Here is a 21,244-nt window from a genome sequence, read left to right as displayed (position 1 = left end):
TTCGATAATGCCTCCATAGCGTTCTTTCTATGCTTAATAACGTTTTTTTAGCCGAACCCAACTGAGCTAAATTCCCCAACACTTAACAATCTCATAGGATACAAATCTATACTTTCATTCCATCACTAGATACTTTTATGAATCACTACTTCCTCCACATACTAGTTTCAATTGGGCATAGATCAGGGTATACAATCCTAACAATAGAGACCATATCCATACTTCTAACTAGTTTCAACCATCAAGTTCCTCTCTAACCTATCCAATATTGATTGAAAGGCAATCTTGGTGAAATTAAAAATCTTAATGCTAATGTGCATGCCATTCTAAATTACAGATATTAAAAGTTGCAACTAATCAAGTTTGAATTTTGATCATGACCCATGATTGAATGAAAATGAATCCAAATCTATTGGAGTTGTAAGTCATCTTGAAATAATATGTAATGCCACTGGATAATGCATACTAAAATATGATTTTTTTTAGAGAAGAGTACTATTATTTTTTGTTAAAAGGCCTCTACATTTCATTCTAATGATGGAAACGTTATTAGGAATTTTCAACTTATTTCCAAGTATAATATTATATTGAAACCAGTAAGATCATCTCTTGCAAAATTTACCATGATAAATGCTAAAGATAACTTTGAAGGTCATCTCAATATGAAGCGGGATAGGAAGGCTTGTACAATTAGGCCAAGAAAAGTTTTGAACAAAAACCAATCTCAACCCATTAAACACATTTTCAACATGAATATCCTTCCTGGCATTAAATTATATACAAGGTGATTTTCCCTCGAATGCACATCTATGGGATGATCATTTTTGCATATTCGTTTCTATGATCAACAAGCATCAGAAGAAAAGACTCTTCAATGCTCAAACCACAACCTCTCCAACATAGCTCACATGTACCTTATACTCCATGACATTCAAGTTATATACTTAAAAAGTTATCACAAAGTTCACAATTCGACTATCCTCTCTAAAGTCCATCTCACATTTCCAAGACTCATATGTCTAACTGGAACACTAAGAATCCTTTGAAGGTTTTCCTCTTGGACTTCTAATATAGAGGTTTATCTTCCTGTATGCTACTATTTTATCTCATAATTCTTGGCTATGAAATCATGTCCTTCTCCTCATTAAGTCTTTGCTTCAGGCTCTTGTGCCCATTTCATGTACACAAAGATTTCAACTGATTCACAGTGGTTACGAGATTCATCTAATCCCTTTCATTACCTTTTTCTCTACAATACCAACACCATCAATTTATTAGTTCTACTCTCATTATACCAGGATAATTCTATACAGAAAACCCCCTTCATGAATTCCCAAATGAATTTGTCTACTATCTCTGTTTGTAATAGAGATTCCTCATGTTTGCAACTTAATTTGGTTCTTACCGTAGGTTTTACTGTGAACTACAAGATGAGAACCATAACTCATTTCTACTTAAATATCATTCCTCTAGATGAAGATATAGAAAAACTAAAGGTAGAGCCTTATACAAAATCCCAACATTTTCTAAGATAGAAAACAACTTAGATGTCAGAAATGACTCACTTATTTATTTGTCTGATGATTAGCAAGCATGATTTCTTAGTTGGTGGATTTTCCATATGCTACTTACTATGTTCTCTCTATTATGTTGGGGGTTATCATGGCCCTATTTTATCTTGCTAATCTGGTCTATTAGGGATTGGTTCAAATCCTCAATAGCTTAATTTCTCCTTTGTTGTAACTATCCTATTTTTCTTCTACTCACCTTGTGAATGGAGGTTGATTTTCTTCACAATTTCTACTTCCATCACCTTCTCCTTCGGGTACCCCATTGACCTAGAAAACATTGTATTAGTTTCCTCCAATTTTCCAGTCTTTTATTTACGTTGTGAGATGTCATATTTCAACCACCCAACTTCTTTGTCTATACCTAAGAACTTGGGGCAATTTTTTCTGATTCTAGAGTACTTGGGAGACTCCAAGATAGCCTTGAGGCTGATAGTATTTGAGGATTTCTATATTTACCTTGCTACCTCTGTGAGTTTTTTTCTTGGGAATGTTAGGAATCTCACCAAAGGATATAAAGTGATTTTCTTCTTTCCCATGGTTGTCTATATTATCCTTTTCAGTCTGTTCCTTGTTGTTTAGGGCATGTGTCGGCATGTGTTTGGTAGGAGTCCTATTAATAGGCCATGTGCCAAACGTGTCAGACATGTATCCTCATGTATTGGTGTCTGACACTAGGATACAAGACATGGGGCATGTTTGGAGATGTCTTATTACTTAGTCACTAAGTAAAACACATAAATTCATTTTTCAAAATGCATTTATCTTGCTTCTAGTTTGAGGGCTCCTCGATAAAGTTCATATATTTCTTCCATTGTAACCATAATGTCGGTGAAGAGGGTTTTGACCATGTCAAGCGGTTTTCAAGCTCATGTCAACAAGGATGTTCTCTAATTCTATTTTTCAAAAGCTTCAAATGATAACTTTCCTTTATTGTTGTGTTTTCTCATGGAATTACTTTATTGAACTTAATTTCAAAATTTCAAATTTGTTGTCTCAAAATCACTAAAATTTAGAATACCTGGTTTATGTACTTTGTGTAATAGGGTGAATGACAAGTAGTTTTTCACTTTGAATGACTTCAATGCTTGAGTGATCTTGATTCTCCTTCACCATTTATTCAATTTCTATTAAACAATTTTGATTACACACTTCATAGGTTCTAGAAGCTTTCTTCAAGGGATCCTTCCATGTAGGTTTCCCATAAATCCAAAAATTCATCAATGAGGGGGAATAATATATTGATATTCAATGGATATCATTTTCCCACTAGGCTTTTGTGGTTAAATGGAATAAAATAAAATGGTTGCAACTATATTAATATTTTTTAGAATAATTGTGATGAACCTAAATTAGAAATGGCATTAATGTTTTGTTCAAGTGGCATTGGTGTGAACTCAATTTTGTTCACAAGTAGAGAGAAAATCAATCCACAAGAAAAGTTTCTTGTTTTGATAACCATAAATTGTAGAGCTGGAAAGTTGACTTTGTAAGGATATATCTTCTTCAATTTTACTTCAAATTGTTATTATGACCCCAATCTAAAAATGAAATCAAAACTTTGCTTTGGATGACAATGGTGTGATTGCAATCAGGCTCTTAAACAAAAAGAAATACTAAAGTCATGCCACAATATAATAATCAATTGATCTCATTTTTTTGGCTATGGTTTTGAGGTTGTAACTTCCTCATTATGGCTCAAAATTGCAATTATAACCCATTTCAGAAACGGTGACATGACTACACTTCTAATGGCATTTGGTGCAGCTGCAATATGGCTTTCAAGCGAGGGGAAATTCCACCGCAAGATAATCTGAAAAAAAAAAAAAAAAAAAAAAATGACTTCACATGACCCAAATTGCTTCTTAGATACTACTTTTTAAGATCAATATTGCATAATAATAACAAGAATAGAAGTAACACACAATTGGACATCAAAGGATTTCTATTATCCACACTAATCAAGTGAGGGAAAGCTCTCCCAACCACTTCAAAGGGGATGACCTCTAATACAAGTGCCAAAGCATGATAGATAAACACTCCTTGATTACATGAGGAGAACTCCATCCCTAGTTACAACCGCTCTAGATATCGTTGCACCAATCCACCATTAGTGGACCTTACATAATGAACATAGTGATTTTTATTTATTAACCATCATAGTAAGATTTTATTAATGACTAGGCAACTTTACATTAATTAACCACAATAAATCTAGAAACTTAACTCTAATGGGCATTTAGTCGATTATTACATTACTGGAGAGGGTCATGATGATAATTGTATCTTTCTCTAGTGTTGGAGTGAGGTTGATACAAGGGAATTTGGGCACTATAGCAAATATTGTGTTTGACATAATAGTTGTTGATTATTTGGCTTTATGCAACTTACTAATATTATAATACGAAAATTTAGTTCATCATAATGACATGGTAAGGATGCTACTAGAATGTGGCTCGATGTGGGCTTTGTCAGTAAAATTTAATTTGTGTGGTTAGCTGAAGTTTAATGTGACCAACTAACTAGTATTGCACTTACCTGATACATTACTTTTATTTTTTGGGGCATTATTTTGAGGCCCATTATGTTAGTGATCCGTCTGATCTTGCAGCCTTCCTATCCCTCTTTTTTTAGAAGTTGATGTGACATTTGGGTGTGTGTCATCTATCCATCCTGGTTTCTTCCCTATGCTTCTATTTCTCTACTGATCTTATTCTAGCATCCTTGGACTAGTATTGGCATGAGGGAAGCATCCATCTGATCCTTTGTCTGTTGTTTCTTATTTCTTTTAACAAGGACATGTGATGGTTTCTCTCCACTACCTTGCAATGGGGTTTTTTGTTTTTTTTTCTTGAAAAATACTTGAATTTCACATATAATAACCTAGATTTATATATTTCTTTTAACATTAAATTGATGTCACAGTAAACATATGAATATCCCATTAAGTATGAGCTAGATATGGTTCAAAGAATCTTAGCTTTAGCCTAAACATGTGATAGAGCAATTTCTGAGGTGTGGAGTTTTATTAGAGGCACTATTCATTTGTTTGTTTTGGTTATAAAAAGGGTTTTCTCTTGGTTTTATGTGACATTAAATTTATTATTTGTAGCATGTTGACAAATGGGAAACAATAATATATGCCTGTTATCTTGCAAAAATTGATGTTGAATGAAAGGATACAGAGTTTAACTGAGCTACAGTCTACTTTGGTAAAAACAAAGGAACATCTTAAAAAGCTTCCTAAGAATACACTATATACAAAGTTTGAACACAAGTAATATATGGATTTTTATTTTGCAGATATGTTATTTTTTCTACCCAAGATATCACAACAAGAAAAATATTGATATTGTAGGAATTGTTTGAGGACCTCATTAAGGTCGATTTTTCTGATGTCCTACTTGATTGATATATTCTCATGATAGGAAAGCTTTAAATATGAATTAATATGTTCACGAAACAAATCATATTCAAAATTTATAGATATAAAAGATAAAAAAAAATCAATGCCTTCGTTTGATTCTTACCTAACTCTAGTGTGGCCAGGATACAGTATATGGGATTGGAAAAGGGAAGGGGAGACAACACAAAGCATGTTTTGGATATGATCATTTGTTGTTCGAGATCCTTTAGGCACCTGAACCATCGACTTGGGAAATGTTTCTAGTAGGGATTCCTATGGTTTTTAATGTTGTGATTTTTTCACCTCATGGTTATTTTGGGCAAGAAAATGTTTTAGGAATGCTAGACAAGACATTGGTGGATAGGTAAACAATTTTTTTATAATTGTAATATTCATTCCATGATATATTTTATTTATTGTTTGATTGTGTTTTTAACATTTATTTTGATTTTGGTTTGTCTTTTAACTATGAAATTGAAAATACTTGGTATCATGTCCATTTAAAAACATCCAAAGCTTGAGGATGAGTTACGTATTACATGGTATTAATTGAAATCCTTTTAGTTGTTCTGTGTTAAAATATTTTCATGACTATTGAAAAAGTTTACTTCCATGTTGTTATTTGAGCACAAGTTGTCTATATATTTCACCAAGTTCACACATTCGAGAATGAAATGTTGTTGTGAGTAAAACGACAAGGATTAGACATAAAACCTAAGATTATTTGTTTTAACAAGTTATCTATAGCCTGAGCTTTTTAGCATGTAACTTGGTTGGCATGATTGTGTCTAATCTTTCTCTAAAGGTTGAATACTAAGTTACTAAGGTGTTCTTCTATATGGTGACATTTTATTTCTTTTTTGTATACAAGTCATCTGGTCACATAGTGGCCACCATTACCCAACTAAAGAAAACATGTTCTAGTTTCTTTCTTTATGGTTGAAAATTGCATTGACATTGCTAAGGTTGAGGTATATGTCATATAAATATTTTATAGTATATCTTAGATTATATTCAAGTATTCATCATCTTTCATGGCTTATAATTTGCGTTTTATCTTCTTTCATTTTCAAGATAGTAACTTAGTATTGATGATAAGAAGGAGGAATTGAAGAAAGAAGAGAACAATTATATTGTCCAACGACAAATGAAAAAAGAGAGAGAGAAGATATCTGGTCTAGTGATACCTTAGAGCCAATATCCTTCATAAGCCTACACACATAGAGACTAATGGTATATTCTTCAGAGTTGGTGAATTCACTTGCAATTCCTTGGAATGATAGAGGTAATGTTTTGAAGTGATAAAACTATATTTCATGTGTAAATTGTAGTCCAACCAATATTAAGTTGGAAACTCATATTGTAATACTTGACATTTTATATAATAAAATTTATATAGTTGAAATTATTTATATTTGCACTTGATATTATTTAGTATTGTAATTAACATATGTAATTTTTTGTTTTCATATTAGATGAACATGCAGATTGTATGACATTTTTTTTTATTTAGTCGCAAAATCATACTAATTAATTTATGTTGACTAATAATGAACACATAAAATCAATCTAAAACTGCTAAATTAGTAGTTTATATTGATTAATGATGAGCACAAATAAAATGAATATATGACTAAATTAGTTGTGTATAATGATCATTAATGAAATTAAATGAAATGAATAGAAACTACTAAATTGGTCATTTATATAATGAATATGAAACTACCCAAAAAATATAAATGACTACTGCAAATGATAAATTTGTGATTACAAATGAAGACTAAATTTTGGATATATATGAATATTAGTAGCTAATATACAATATCTTATAATAGGACTAAAATTTAGTCATATTTCTTTCGTTGGCTAAAATTTGCATATATATGACTATTAGTAGCTCATTTACAGTATCTTATAACATGACCAACATTTTGGTCATTAATTGGTTTTATCGGGTAATCATATAGTAATATATTTTGTTGTATATTTGGTCATTAATCGCAACAATTAATTACTAAATTAATACCCAAATTTATGACTAAATATACTACTAAATGATAAAATTGAAACAATCAATTAATGACTAAGCTAAAAATGACTAAATGTTGGTCACATTATAAGATACTATAAATTAGCTACTATTGGTCATCAACATAAAAATGGTCATTTATATGCAAATTTTAGTTATTTTTTTAGTAACTAATTAGCCATTTTGTACTAGTGAAACTACAATCTCATTACCTCCCCGATGAAAATGTGAGTTACCTCACTAGCTGAATTAATAGACTTGACTGCAATGAAGTAAGCTACCTTACTCAACTTGTCAACCATAAACATGATGGAATCATGTTGTCTAGATGTCCTTGGAAAACCTATAATGAGGTACATTGAAATAACCTCCCATTTCCATTCTAGAATCATAATTGGTTATAAGAAACCAGCTGGATGCTTACAATTTTCTTTTATCTAGTGACAGTTAGAAAGTCTAGCGACAAACTCAACCACTTCTTTCTTCAAGTTCAGCCAATGATAAAACTTCTTAAGTGTTGTTAAAGTATCTAATATCTTGGATGACATGAATATGGCTTGACATGAAACTCTCTCAAGATAACATTCTTCAGCTCACTGCTATCCTACACATAAATATTTTTCCTGAATCTAACCAAGCCATCTGGTGTGAGGTGATACTCCCCATCCCTATCGCCTTCACCCTGTCACTACAATATATAATTTGACTACTAGTACATGTCATCATGATGTCCTTTCTGGAATATCTTATCCTACAAATCTATCCCATAAGAGATCATGACTAAAATATGATTCACCTGGTTCTCCTTGCCCTTGATGTACCTGATTTCAAAGTCAAACTCACTAAGGGTAGTCAACCATCTAGCTTGTGTGGCATTCAAATTAGTTTGGTCAAACAAGTAACTCATCCCACTATGATCTATCATAAAAAAAACTCTTTCCAAGTAGATAGTGTATCCACATCTTCAATGAATGAATGATAACTATGAACTCGAGATCATGATTCACATAGTTATGTTCATGCTCATTCATCTTTCTTAACTCATAGCATATCTCCTCTCCTTCCTACATCTAGTCTCCACAAATTCCTCTCCTGCAAGCATCTGTACATACCACTAACTCCTTATGAGGATCTGTAATCTTCAATATAGGATCATTTGTAAGAAAATGCTTCAAATTCTCAAAACTAGTTGCACACTCCTCAAGCCGTTAAAAATTATTTCATTTTCGCTCCAAAGATGTAATAGGATAGGAAATTCATCAGAAATTCCTAATGAACCTCCTGTAATAACCTGCTAGTCCATTGAATGATCTGACCTTATTCACATTTCTAGGAGCATACCACTCCATGATAGCTTTAATATTTTATGAATCCACTGCTATCTCTTCCTTGGAAACAACATATCCCAACTAATGAACTTCAATTTGAAAGAAACTAAACTTATTGAGCTTGAAATACAACTAATTCTATTTCAATAATATTAACACTTATGTCAAGTGTTATGCATGCTCTTCCTCATTCTTAAAATATATCAATATGTCATCAATGAATACTATCACTAACTTGTCCATATAAGGACCCAACACATTGTTCACCAAACACATGACAGTAGATGGAGCATTAGTAAGACCAAAATGAACCACCACAAACTCAACTCCCCATACCTGGTACAAAATGTGGTCTTATAAATATCTTCTTCTTTGATGTGCACTTGATGATATCCTGATCTTAGATCAATGTTTGAGAAGATTATTTCTCCTTTCAGTTGATCAAACAAATCATCAATATGCGACAAAGGATACATGTTCATGATAGTCACCTTCTTCAACTACCTATAATTAATGAATAATCCGAGAGTATTATTCTTCTTCTTTACAAATAATAATGCTTCACCCTAAGGTGACACATGTGGCCTTATGTGTCCATTATTAAGCATTTCCTCAAGCTACAACTTCAGTTCCACCAACTCTGAAGTGCTCATCCAATAAGGAACTTTAGATGTTGGTGCTGCTCCTAGAATCAACTCAATAGAAAAGTCCACTTCCTATGAGCAGGAACCTATGATATCTTTGCAACAAACACATCCTAAAACTACTACAAAACATGATACTTATTCAAGGCTTCACCATCCTCAACATCCTTCCTTTTATCACTAGAAATATGAAATACAAATAATACACATCCCTTCTAGCAACTACGATTTGCCTACATAGCTATAACAATTTTCACTGATGTCAGTTTCTTCTTAACCTGCAATATTCTCCTTTCCCCATCATCATCTAGGCACTCAATAGCCTTATTATAGCAGTCCACTTTAGTCCTGTGAATGTACACCCAATCCATGACCAAAGAATATTGTATGAACCCAAAGGAAGCACATTTAGATGTGTTGATGTAAGCATACCATTCAGAACAAAAGCACAAGATCTCGCCCAATGATGAACTCTTCTCTTGGTCCTTATAACCGACTACACCAACCAACATTCAACATGCAAATCGTTATTCATGAAACACTTATCCACTAGTTTAGAATTGATATAACTATAATTAGATCTAGGACCAATCAAAATATAATCAACATGGTCACAGATCTTACCTTCAATCTTAATAATGGATTCCTGATGATCAACCTTCCTATTATCCATTGCTGCATAAATCTGAGTAATAATATGACCAACATCCCTAATTGTTTGTGTGTCCTCAACACTATAAATCTAAGGTTTTCCAATCTGATACTATGGAAATACTCTCCTGTGATGCTCTCCACCACAAATCCAACATTGCAAAGGATTCCTACCATCACCTTTATTTTTCTCCTCAATATGTGATCCATGTCCTCTAGAAACTTCATTGAACTTCTTATGTGATGCTACATTCTCCTTGTCACGTGCATCCTAAGGTCTTCCTCACTTCTTCCCCCACTTTCCTTTAGAATTCAATCTATTTCCAATCATGCTTAGGCTCATACTTATGCCTAGACTACTCATAACAATGCCTCAACTTCCCAATGAATTCCTGCAATGACCATGGCTCATCATACTCAATCCTTGAATGCTAACGATAGTCCATTGATGAACCTTTAAACATTTGCCTTCTCATCCTTAAGGTAGGGAATATACCTCAATAGTTATAGAAACTTTGTATAATTTTCATCATCTGTCATAGAACCCATCTTAATCTCATATAACTCCTTACAATTTCCATCATAATATCTCTTTGACAAGCACTTCATTTTGAAGAGTATTTTAAACTCATGCCAACTCAACTCCTCCGTGTTGATTTCTCTGACACACTTGACATATTGCCACCGGATATCCTCTTTTCCCTTGAGACTAAAAATAATTATGTCTTTCATATTCTTTGTATAATCATGCAACTCAAATAATTTATTCATGTCAAGTAGCCATGCTTCTGCATCTTTTGGTTTCTTCAATTGTCCATCAAATGTACGAGTCTTGGATTTCTTGAACTCATTTGGAAAGTACCCCCTCTCACTCCTTCTACAAGTATGATGGTGGTGATAACCATGATGTATCTCTAAACTAGAACTAGAATAGAACCCACAAACACTACCTGTCTTGTCAAATGTATCCAACCACCTGCCACCTATGAACGTGTCATCCCTATCCATCTTGTGTCCTCCATGAGATCTTCTACCATATGCCTCATTAGTCCTTTCCTCCTATCCATGGATAATTATTGAGTGTCCATGTCTCTGCAAATTTGATAATCTTTGAAGGATCACTACATTAACTACCACTTTATTTTTCTAAGCTTTGGCATGCCTTTCCTATGACTCAATTATCCTATCATTATCTGCCTTGAAATTTATGAATTTTTCCTTCAAGCGTCTTAGTGTATCTGCCATGTATCAGGAGAGTAATCATCTCCTTGCTTCTCACCTAATTTATAAGGAGAGTCATGTGAACTCTAATCCATCGGTTTTCTCTTTGTCCCTGATCTTCACTTTCCTGCAAACGTACCTCATTAGATAAACCAAATATAGACATAATCAAAATTATAACCTGGTGTGAAGTTCAGGGGAGGCTATCTTGTTTGCACAGTCAATCCAAATTAGCACAATATATATATCATTATGATGACACAAAATGCAATAATGACTATCACAATGCATGCACAACAAACACATTGATAACTAACATGCATCCATAACAATCATAAATAACCCATCCAGTCCAAGTGTCTAAACCTGGAAGCTATGATACCACTATGTGGTATCAGATATCACCTAAAGAGAACAAAAGATACTCTAAAATGACCTCGAAAATGCCTCCTACCACATTTACCCGAATTTATAAGCTTGTTAGGGTAAACATGAGACAAGTGTCACTATGAAATGACCTGAGCTCCAAGTTCTAGTTAATGAAGTGTGGCCCATAAACTAAACACATATTAACATCCCAAAATCACTACAGATCACTCAGCAGTTGGACAACCATCGCAGTTGATCAATCCCTTAGCTGGAACCATTTTTTCTGTAACCTAGATCTATAACATCACCCTTAACACTACATCCATGTGGTTCAAAGCCTATAACCACACTCGCATGCTTGCTTCCATACAATTATGACCCAATTCCTCTAGTTTTCTGCATGTGGTTCCGAGATCTATGGCACCTTTTCAGGCTAGCCTCCATATGATTGCACATAATTTCCTGTTGCTATAGGTGATGAATAAAATGATAGTCTTCATCTGAAAATCACAAGAAGGCTATAAACTCTCTCTAGATAGCTACAATAACACTTGTTAGTACATGAATTCATCAACCATTCAATAACATATTAGAGCATGTCAGGATCCATAGATATAATACATCATAAACCAACATATCACCAACATAGGAATGATGGAAAATCAACCATAATATCAACACAATAACTAGTACAAGTGCTCTTAAATTACAATAGGAAAAATAACTCTTATTAACACTTGGAAATTCTAACCAAGTAAGGGACTTCCATGTACCGCCTTACCATAGGTTGGGTTGAAACAAATCTCCCTTTCAGCCAATAACCCCCGCACCATATTCCAAGCACGAATGTGGGTTCTCATGGGTTAAACCAAAACCATACTAACCAAGGCTTCCAAAGGCCATGCCACCTGAACCCTCAACCACAGTGGCTTTAGGAACTAATAACTCAACCCACATCCTTCAAGGGATATAAAGCGTTTGTTCTAACATAAGCTCCAGGGACTAGTAACTCAACCCACCAAGGGCTCTAAAGTGTTTGTCACAACCTACAGCTCTAGGATCTAGTAACTCAACCCAAGTGGTTCAAAGGATTCTAGAGTGTTTGTTCCAACCCTCAGGCATAGGGACCTGAGCACCAATAATAAAAAAAAGTGGGAAATGCACAACACTATGGATATCCAGGAAATAGCAAGGCAATGTTGAAACCACTATAAATCTAGGAAAATCTCCATGCCAATGACAACACATAACCAAGGAATCACATGCATATACCATGCATCCAAAAATCAACAAGAAATTACACATGAAACCTATTACTTGCAAAGTTATCCTTGTTATAGATGTTGATCCAACTGTTCCCTTACACTCTCTTGCTTTCCTTTGATTTATTTCTCCAATCCAAGCGAATGCTAGAATGCTCCAAACATGCTCGAATAATTCTCTAAGTGTGCAACAGTATGAGAGAATGAAATGAGAGGGAAAAAATGAACTAACAAAATCTAAACCAAGAAACAACTAGAAATTGTTTCTCTAATGCCTTTTTTATCCTTCATGCTTCTATTCTCTTCATTTTCATTCAATTTTCCCCTAATTTCCCTTGCATGCGAATTTGTGTCTCTTCACATTCCTTCTCTCCTATTTTCCTTTATTTTCATAATTAAATGCCATTTATTACCTCTTTTCCTTGCTAATTCCTTTGACAATTTCCATAGCATTTAATTAATCACAAGTGATGCCCACTATAATTTTTTTTCCCAAAATTCAATTTTGAATCCGTGTCCCATGATCTCGGTCTTATTTTATTTACATGGAAAATCAACTAGGGGTTGTTACATAATCGATCAAATGATTTAATTCACTATTGATCATGTGATGAAGTGAATACTTCCTATTGAAATTTTGACTTGTAATATATTTAGAGCTTTGAAAACTTGTGATTTTAAGGAATTATATGCTTAGAGGTAACCTCTCTTATGTGGATGGAACTTTCATTTCATATTAGACAATGACACGAGATTGTATGAAAAAATAAATTTTAGTTCGTGATAATTAAGGAGTGTGTACTTCAGAGAATTTCCTATAATGAGATATTTAACTGGGGTGAGATTAGACTCTTGGTGAATTAAGGTGTGCATTTATAATACCATTTGGGTGATTTTATATCATGCATACTGCAAAAGATAACTTGACATTGGAATTTGTATAAATGGCACATGCTTGTTCGAGAAACTAGTGGCGATGGAATAATCCTATAAGATTATGAAGAGAATAATAATGAATCTCCTTTAGAATTGGGTAGAGTTGAAGCTTAACTTTGGGATATAAATACATATTGTAATAGCCTAAAAATTATGTAAATAAAGGAGACGATTCATAAAATTTGGACTTTAGTGTAGGTTGCTTGAATTCTTTCTAGGTGATTTGATGTTAAGAAATAATGCACGATATATAAATAACAATTTGAAAATATTAAATGTTTTTTATTTTAAATATGGATATATTTGTAATTCAAATGATTCTTACCCTATTTATCTCTATGTACAAGTTACCCTAGATTAGTAGCCTGAAAATTGTAGCAAGGAAATTTCAATTTGATTTTTCCTTGATTAAATTGAGAAAAATAGAATTTCCACCTCATCAGGAAACTTAGATGTAGTTAACTGAGGTTACATGGCTCTTGTCACTTAATTATCTTATTAAATTGAATTTGGAGGAGTTAGAGTTCAATTAAGTGTGCGTGATTTATAACTTTTAGAAATCAGGGTTAGTTATCTCAAGTCTTTTTTAGTTAATTTAGTTCTAACTATTGGAGGAACTAGTGGAACACCAATTGTGCAGTGGGATTTTAGTAAAACTCAATGATCATATAGATAACTGATCAATCAACCAAAAATAGCTAGTGCATGTAGATAATTTGAGTTCAACGCTTGTGGTGGAGATTTTGAGGTAGTGTAACATCAGTTGTAGACTAGCCTTGAGAGTATAAGTGTTACATGTAGTTAGAATTACTTAGTCCATTTTGCAGAAATTCCTAAATAATAAGGGCCTAATTTCTCAAGGAATTTCATAGGGAAATAAGGGCTCAAGCAGAGGAAAAATTTGACTACGCTTGTGTCAGAGCGTCTCAGTGAGCAGAGAGATAGGTTATTCACTTGTAGGTTGTGCTCAGTTGATAAAAACAATTGTAATACATCTCTATTAATTAGATTAATGCAAGCAAAAAAGTGGGTTTTAGCATACTTCTTTCCCCTAGAAACAATATTGTGTGCATGTCTGTTATTTCTTATTACATGTATGAAATTATGGTTCTAGATTGTGAATTACTTTCCGTAGAGCAGTAGAGTAGGTTTGTGTCTTTTGATTTTGATTGAAATTTCATGAACAATTGAAAATATATAAATAACTTTTACATGGTATTAGAGAAAGATTCATAGTAGAATAAGAATTTTGAAGTTGTTTATCAAGAAGATTGAATTTTCAGTTCATTGTATCAGGATCTCTTCAGAGCTGAGAAGATGACCTTCAACAGGTTGAGGCTAGAGTATGCCTTGGAAGGCACCTCTAATTTCATTGCATGGAAGGATCACATGGAGGTGATATTGGATGACAATGTCTTGCTAGGATACATGGAAAATAAAATCCATTCACAATGGGGAAAGAAATGATAGAATTGTTCGAGAATAGTAGTGACCATAGGAAGCTGGCACTGAAGGATAAACTTCAAAGTATCAAGATGCAAAAAAATGACACTATTCCACAGTATCCAAGCGAGTTCACATAATATTGTGATGAACTTGGTGGGGTTGGTGTTAATGTTCCAGAAGTTGACTTGGTAAGCCTAGCCCTTTTAGGCCTTCCAAAGAGCTGGCATAACTAGTAAGATTTTTTGAACGAGAGGGAGAAGCTACAAAATTGGGAACACGTATGGTATGATTTGGTACAGAATGAAATAAGGTGGAATATGAGAGATGGGACTTCATCCAAGGGAAAAAGATGAAGAAAAATTTGCATTGGTTGGAAAGGGAAAGAAGGGAAAAGGGAAGAAATATCAATCCAAACCAAAGTCCAACAAAGGGGGAAGAAGAAATATTTGTACCAAATTAAATGCTTCCATTGTCATGAATTCAAGCACTATGCCATGAAGTGTCCACATAAAACGATAACAAGAATACCTCAGGAGGAGCAACAGGTGAAGCCTTGGCTTCAAAGTTCGATCTTGACTTTAACCTTATCGCATGCATGGCCAACACAATGATGGGGAGCGTGTGGCAATTTGACTCAAGGGCGTCGTTCCACATGAGAAAGTGTAGAGAGTCTTTCAATGACCTGAACAAGAAATAATTGCAGATGCACATTGAGGTGGGGGATGAAGGAAGATACAATGTGACCGAGGTTGGTACAATCATATTTCAAAGGGAGTCGAGCTCCCCTCTTAGGCTCAAGGATGTCATGTTCATTCGAGGCCTAAGGAAAAATCTCATCTGTTTTGTAGTTTTGGAAGAACATAGTTATGGTGTGATCTTCAACAAAGGAAAAACATTCTCGAGACACATCCACGATATATGTGACACAGATCTGGGTTCGTGTGAAGAACCTGTATAACTTAGATGTGGAAGATTGTGCTACATTAAGCACAAAAGCATACAAGATGCAAATATGTGATCTCGGTGAAAATTGGCACAAATTACTTTGGCATTTGCAACATGGCTCCCCAAATATTATTCAAAAAATAACCACATGCCTCCCCAAAGGAACACTTGAGCAATATGACGTATGCAAAGGATGTACCTTGCTGAAGTACACAAAATCCACATTCCATGATTGGGAGACAAAAGGACATGTACTCCTAGAAAGGATCCACTCTATATCTATGGACCTTTCTCAATAGCCTCCACTACCAGACACAAATATTTTATCATTTTTATTGATGAATTATCATGTAAGTGTTGGATCTTCTTCATGTGGAAGAAACATGAAGCATTCTCCAAGTTCATAGAATTGAAGGCATTGGTAGAGAAAAAAAATGACAAGAATGTGAAGGCTCTCAGGAATGATAATGGAGGTGAGTATGTGTCAAATAAATTTAAAAATTTCTATGCAAAAGACGACATTTAGTGAGAATTAAAAACACCCAATAACCCATAAAAAAATGGGGTGGCTAGGATGTTGGAAATAATACTGAGAGGGGGGGTGAATCAGTATTATCAAATCAATAAAACTTTTTCATTTCCATACTTAGTTACATATATGCTACTTCAGTTAATGGAACCTGCGTGTATACGCAACTGTGTCTAATGCAACTAGCGTATATCCAGAATACTTATGATTCAGTTAATCCATTAAATGTTGATCTTTAGTTAGTGCATCAAAACTTCATTAACCATATGTATAGTAATTAGGTGCAGTAAAATAGAACAGATCATCACACACAAGAAGCACACATGAACACCATGATATAAGGTGGAAACCTAATGTGGGTGAAAACCACCTGCTGCAAGTTGTCTCTATCTTCTTTCAATAAGAAACTTCATTTTACAATATTTTGTACTGGTGCAGTCCTTTACCAGTACGCAGGCTTCTACCTACAGAGGGCTACAACCCTCTCTCGTTTTCAAGACTCTCCTGGATGGGAGCTACAACCCCACTAACTCTTGTACTAGCTGATACATTTACTAGTACGTAGGTGCCTGCCTATTGAATGCTCCAATCTTCACTCGTTCTCTAGCTGCTACCAGAAGGGAGCTACCACCCCCTTTGCTCTTGTAGGTGTCGACCTACAATCTCCTTCCATCCTCCAGGGATCACATTTCATACATTTTCAGACTGGATACTCTTGAAGCACAACACTATAATATGAAGGCCATGTTTCATCAAATTTTCATACTGGACCCATAAATATCATTGAAGCTCAAAACAATCAATACTAGCATCATCAATATCTGAATCACTGAAACACTGAAACCCTATCAACAACACAGTCACCAGAACACAGAGCAGATAACAAAAGTCTGCAATAACAATCAGAACCAACTGTATCATCAAAATCATGCATCAGAGTGCATACGCTACTTGGAAGTGATAAAACGGCGTGTATATGCAACTTCACCAAGGTGAACCAACGTATATGTCATTAATTGCTTACTTATAACTCGATGCACTTCCTGTCTTCAGACATATCCAGATTATTACATATACAAGGATAATATGTGTGTTAGCACCGAGATCTAGTCCATCAGATCACATAACTATGAGTCATTATGATCTTGATCCAATATTAGTTCTCATCCATCAATACTGAAGCTAAACACAATCAACCAATCTGAATATGCAGAATACTAACACCATTAAACTGTCATCAACAATCAAAACCACCTATAACTTCGGACATCATAGCTCAAAATGGTATACGCTACTACAATGAACCAAACGCGCGTACATACGCGCTTACATCAAAGCCAACCCGCCTACAGATCTATAAATATTCAATCATGACTTGCAACGATTTCAAACTAAAGTTAAACCCAGTTCAATTCATTACATGCGTCAGTATACAAATCTAGAATAAACATAATCACCCATATAGAGATAGTTCATTGTTATAGACATTTTTGTGCCTCGCAGCATGGAGCATGAAATGTCAACAATTACAGGGATCCTCAGTCCCTAAACATGTTGTTCTTACCCCTAAAAGAACAAGGTCATCAAACCACAGCACTTCCAATCAGTTCTCCACCTGAAAACACTTCAAAACAGGCTAATTTTGGATCATGTCAGCTGCTCCACTGAGCATCTGCGCTGGAATGCAACTGCTCCTCCTTGTACCTGCGCTGGAAGTCAAATCTAATGAAGGCTACCTGCGCTGGGCGAGATTGGCCAAGTGGCACAGTCATTCTGCAAGGTGTCAACTGCCCAGGAAGCTTCCAAACTGACACTTGGTTCATGAGATTCGCCCTGTGATGAGTAAGAGGTACTTGATCACCATGTGTAAGCAAGGATCTCCAAGTGGACTCAAGAACTGAAGATTAACTGAAGAGGGAGAGGACACTAGTCAGCTCTATGCCAGCCTCAAGCTGACTCATCCTCTCTTCTTCTCTCCTATATATAGAGCTCTTCTATGAGGTCTAAGGAGGCTGGAATTTTGTGTAAAGCAAGGAGGTGCTGTTGGTTTACAGTTAGAGCTATTGGGTGATTGTTTTACTAGAGGTGAAGAGGAGAGTTCTTGCTGCTGGGGAGGTGCTGCTGGATTGGAGCCATCATTGGTTGTAACCTTCTCAGAACCCTGTTACTTCTATCAATAAAGTTTTGCATGTTCTCCTATATACTTGTATTGCATTGATGTATTGTATTTACATGTATATTTGATTCACTCTAATCCATGTATCAGTTATGAGTACTTGTATCTTGTAGTTTCCTCTCTTGTTTGTGCAGGATCTGTGTGTAGCTGGACCGGCAAAGAGAGCAAAGAGCTGGGAACAAGAGACAAAGAGAGAGGACAAGGATCGACTAAGCGAAAGACACCAGGTTGGTTAATCTTTCTTCATTCTCTCTGTACTTTCATAAAGGAAATCATCAAAACTTTACTTTCAGTTGTTGCTAAAGACTGTCACCTTTAGAGTAGGGATAGGGTCATCCGCATCGGATAATTTTCCCCACAACAAACTGGCGACTCCGCTGGGGAGCCTAGTATCTTGTTGGTGTTTGTAGTATTTTGCTATTCATTTCTTGAAGAAAAGAGTACCAAATCGAAAAGCTTTTGACTATATCAAAAGCGAAGTAGAGGGTCTGCTACTCTTGCTCATTTACTGAGCAAATTCAAGATTTGAAGAGCTTATCTACAAAAGACTCTTTACTCTTTGTGATAGATCTTCATCCTCTTGATCATCCCTTAGCCTGTACTTGACCTATAGCTTTTTATTTCAGCAAAAACAGTGCATTTTTGAGCTTTTTATGACCCGGAAAACTTTGTAGACGTAACTCTCGTGTCCCAGAGCAGGCTGTCCACAGGCAGTCTGCATTACAGCGCAGGTACTCCCTTCGGGAACTGCGCTGAGAGTCAAACTGACAGACCAGAGCCTGCGCTGGTCCAGTTAGCCATTGTCTTGCTCAGTTTTCCCATTGTGTCTGAGCCCTGTTTTCACTGATTTTTTGCTGATTGCTTGCTGGTCATTGTACTTGCTGTAAACCACTTCTCCTTGACATTATTCCGCCTCAGTTGTGTGATGAAACTGTGAATGTTCTTTCAGTATTTCTTGCTTCAGTTACAGTTTCCCATTGTGAAAAGCGAACCAGTATAGCTGTGGCCTCTTAGATCCTGAACTGTAAAAGTGTCTTTGTGATCTTAAGAGCTAGTTTTATTACTGTTCATGGCTGTTTGAGTTTGTTTGCTTTTCATTTCATGGTTTGAATCTATACATTTCCTGTGTTTTAAACAAGTCTATCATAAGGTGTCTTTTTGATTGTGGACAAGCTTGTTTATTTCTACTTGAAATTAGATTCAAAATTATACAACAGTTTCCTTTCTGTCTAGCATCAACATTAAGGATAACGAAAAGAAATACATGCATTGTGCATTTTGCATTTGACTGTATGCTTGACGATTTAGGAAGATGTGCATTTTAGTGTGTGTTCTTTGATCTGTGGAAAAAGTTGTGTCTTTCTTTTCCCTCAAGTAGATTAAGGTTTTCAAAGTTGAAAGATTGAAAAGATTTGCTTCTCATTCTTAGATTGCATATAGGAAGTTGTATATATACATCTCGTGGCGAACCTGAAAGGCAAACTGTTAAGAAAGATCAACATTAAAATAAACTCAATTTACATAACAACGCTTTGGAATTTAACGCAAACATCTAGAGGTCTAGGTAGAGACGTGTTCCGGCGTCGTTAAACATAGTGACTGTCGATCTCTACGAAGGTGGGTGATTCCTCCTGAGAGTCGGTGGCACTAACACGGACTTGAGCTCCCGCGTACCGTCGCGTATATTGGGAGACCCCTATAGGCTTTTATCCTTTATCCTTAGGAAACCGTGTCGGCCGCCCTACTGATCGCGATGCAGTGAACACAGCATTCACGAAGATCGACCACCCGTACCGTAAAACGTATTCTGTGGTTTCGCGAAAGGTTTGGCACACCCTCTGCCTAGATCTCCAGAGCAGTTTCTTTTGGCCTTTTTCAAACTCTATAACTGAAAAAGTCCAACCGAGCATTTGTCACTTCGGGCTCGTTAATACATCGAAGGCGACTAGAGTCATCTTTAGCTTTTTCTCGACTCTTAAAACATGAAAAAGCAAGTTTGTGTCTAAAAGCGTCGTTAATAAAATTTATTTTAAGCGGAACATAATCACCTATTATTCCCACGTTGATCTTTCAGTTGAAAAGTATGGAGCCCACCAACCAAGGAAGTAACCTTGGCGGAAGTCCAAATCCCTTCTCCTCTTGGGGAGATGTTGGTGCGCCTCATATGGCTACATTGTCACTTCCAGGATTGACAATCGGCCTCCCTGTATGGCTCTTTTCAACTAATGTAGTCCAGATCGCCACTAATCCTGAGCAGTCGAATCAACAGTCAGAACAATCTAGAACTACCCACCAGCCTTCCACTTCTTATGATACTTCCTCTGATCCTTCATCCTCCCAAGGTAGAGCTGGCAAAAGTCAGCCTCCCAAGGAGAAGAAGGAAAAGAAGAAGAGAGAAAAGAAGCAGAAGGAGCCTCTGGCGAAGGCGACTGGGGGCAAGCAGAAGAAAGCTGACAAAAACCCACACACTGCACCGACCGGGCCTAAATCGCCATGTGTCATTTGCAAAGGGATCCACCTCCATCGTGATTGTCCTTGTATTCCCCGGATACTAAGGGACTGGTCCCCAAGGTTGCACAATCCGGTAGCATCAACCTCTGGTTGTCATGTTGATTGCAATCCGTCGACTAATGAGAGTGAAGGACGAAGAAGGGGACCAAGATCACCCTGTCTATTGTGTGAAGGCAATCATGCCATCCACAAATGTCCATTCTTAGATGAGGCAAAGAGAGTT

Source organism: Pinus tabuliformis, chromosome Q (assembly GCF_031772625.1).
Source record: "Pinus tabuliformis cultivar Carrire ecotype Pingquan chromosome Q, CPIR1, whole genome shotgun sequence".
NCBI lineage: Eukaryota > Viridiplantae > Streptophyta > Pinopsida > Pinales > Pinaceae > Pinus > Pinus tabuliformis.
Note: the sequence above shows the minus strand (reverse complement) of the source record.